The sequence below is a fragment of the Danio aesculapii genome, chromosome 13 (assembly GCF_903798145.1).
Source record: "Danio aesculapii chromosome 13, fDanAes4.1, whole genome shotgun sequence".
NCBI classification, from domain to species: Eukaryota; Metazoa; Chordata; class Actinopteri; order Cypriniformes; family Danionidae; genus Danio; species Danio aesculapii.
In genome coordinates, this window is record NC_079447.1 from 3901072 (window position 1) to 3903571 (window position 2500).

The following is a 2500-nucleotide window of genomic DNA, read 5'->3' on the forward strand; positions in this document are numbered from 1 at the left end:
GCAGACGTTTTAGGCCAACATTAAATCTGTTGTTTTACTGATGGTATAATGGATATACATAAGCGGCCACTTTATTAGGTACACCTGTACAACTACTTGTTAGCGCAGATATCTAATCAGCCGATCCCATGGCAGCAACTCAATGCAGTTAGGCATGTAGACATGGTCAAGACAATCTGCTGCAGCTCAAAGCGACCATCAGAATGGGAAAGAAAGGTGGTTTAAGTGACTTTAAATGTGGGATGGTTGTTGGTCCTAGACGGGCTGGTCTGAGTATTTCAGAAACTGCTGATCTACTGGGATTTTCACGCACAACCATCTCTAGGGTTTACAGAGAATGGTCTGAAAAAAAGAAAATATCCAGTGAGCGACAGTTCTGTGGGCGCAAATGCCTTGTTGATACCAGACGTCAGAGGAGAATGGCCAGACTGGTTCCAGCTGATAGAAAGGCAACAGTAACTCAAATAACCCCTCGTTACAACCGAGGTCTGCAAAGCATGGATCCATCCTGCCTTGTATCATCGGTTCAGGCTGGTGGTGGTGGTGTAATGGTGTGTGGGGGATATTTTCTTGGCAGACTTTAGCCTCATTAGTACCAGTTGAGCATCATGTCAACACCACAGCCTACCTGAGTATTGTTGTTGACCATGTTCATCCCTTTATGACCACAGTGTCCCCATCTTCTGATGGCTACTTCCAGCAGGATAACGCTCCATGTCATAAAGCGTGAATCATCTCAGCCTGGTTTCTTGAACATGACAATGAGTTCACTGTACTCAAATGGCCTCCACAGTCACCAGAGCTCAATCCAATAGAGCACCTTTGGGATGTGGTGGAACGGGAGATTGGCATCATGGATGTGCAGCCGACAAATCTGCAGCAACTGTGTGATGCGATCATGTTAATATGGAACAAAATCGGAGGAATTTTCCAGTAACTTGTTGAATCTATGACACGAATGATTAGGGCAGTTCAAAAGGGTCCAACCCAGCACTAGTAAGGTGTACCTAATAAAGTGGCCAGTGAGTGTATGTGACTCTTTACCACAAAACCAGTCATAAGTGTACTTTGTCTTTTTTTTTTTATACGATTCACACAGGGAGAGTAAATGATCTTATTGTTGATCTATGATTTGTTAGGTTAGGTTAGAGTTCATTCATTCATTCATTTTCTTTATTAATCTGGGGTCGCCACAGCAGAATGAACCGCCAACTTATCCAGCACGTTTTTACGCAGCGGATGCCCTTCCAGCCGCAACCCATCTCTGGGAAATAGGTTAGAGTTAATTATTTGATTATTTTTTTCAATTTAATTGTTTAAGACGTGTGAAAGACAATGTAGGAGAGAGGCTGTTTGTCCTGGCTTGAGCGGCATTTCTACCAGTGTTGTTAGCAATATTGTCTGAATTGATGGAATTGTGAATGATGAAAAGTCCTGACAGGTTTTAATCCTTTATGCCACTCCTTCTGGAAAGGATTTCAGTGGTAATAGTTTTCATTTTTAGCATGATAATGATCTGCTAACTGCATCAAAATCCTATTTAGAGAAAGAAAAGAGTTGATGAAACAAAGACATGAAATGGCCTCCACAGTGTCCAGACCTGAATATTAGAGAGGCTGTATGAGATCACCTGAACAGAAAGAGAAAGATCTGACACTCTAAACCTAAAGATGAACTCTGGAAAGAGCTAAAAGAAGCCTGATATTATCACACAGCACATTATTTCAGAAATTGTCAGGGTGCACTGGAGCTGAAATCTCCAAAAACAGCAGCATGAGGCGCTTTGGACACAAATATAAATGTGAAGCGTGTCATTTTAAAGCCATTTCCAGATCACAAAATAACTAGATACAGTTTCAGCAGGAAATCAAAGCCAAAACCTGATGCTCAAATTATAACCAGCAGCACAAATAATCCACCTTGTGTCGTTCCAGTTGGTAGCAATTCAACACACTACCCATAATCCCCTGCTGGAGCTGTGAATCTCCTGCAATGAACACACTCAGAGACTCTTCTGGGACAAACCTTCAGACTGTGATCAAACACACTCTGTGTCTCTTACTCTTATTTTTCTTCTGTTTGTGGAGAGGAAAAACACTCTGGGAATTTGCTGACAGCTTCTGATCTCAAATAAAAAAACAATGTTTACTGCAGACGCTTTAGCTTTAATGTGACACAATTCACTCAAATCTACCATTACTCTAATGTTGGAGTGACAGCATATATTATTTTATTATTATTTTTTTATTATTATTAATTTATTATTATTATTAATAATACTGTTATTATTATTATTATTATTATTATTATTATTATTATTATTATTATTAATACTAATATTCTTATTATTATTATTAATACTATTATTATTATTATTATTATTACTATTATTATTATTAATACAATTATTATTATTCTTATTAATAATACTATTATTATTATTATTATTATTATTATTATTATTACTATTATTATTATTACTATTATTATTATTATTATT

At 37.5% G+C, this 2500-nt stretch overlaps 1 protein-coding gene across 3 annotated transcripts in view; it reads right to left on the reverse strand.

The window, feature by feature from the left end:
* LOC130239311 (signal-induced proliferation-associated 1-like protein 2) overlaps window positions 1-2500 on the reverse strand; it is a 175312-nt gene that overhangs the window by 139317 nt on the left and 33495 nt on the right. The window lies entirely within an intron of this gene.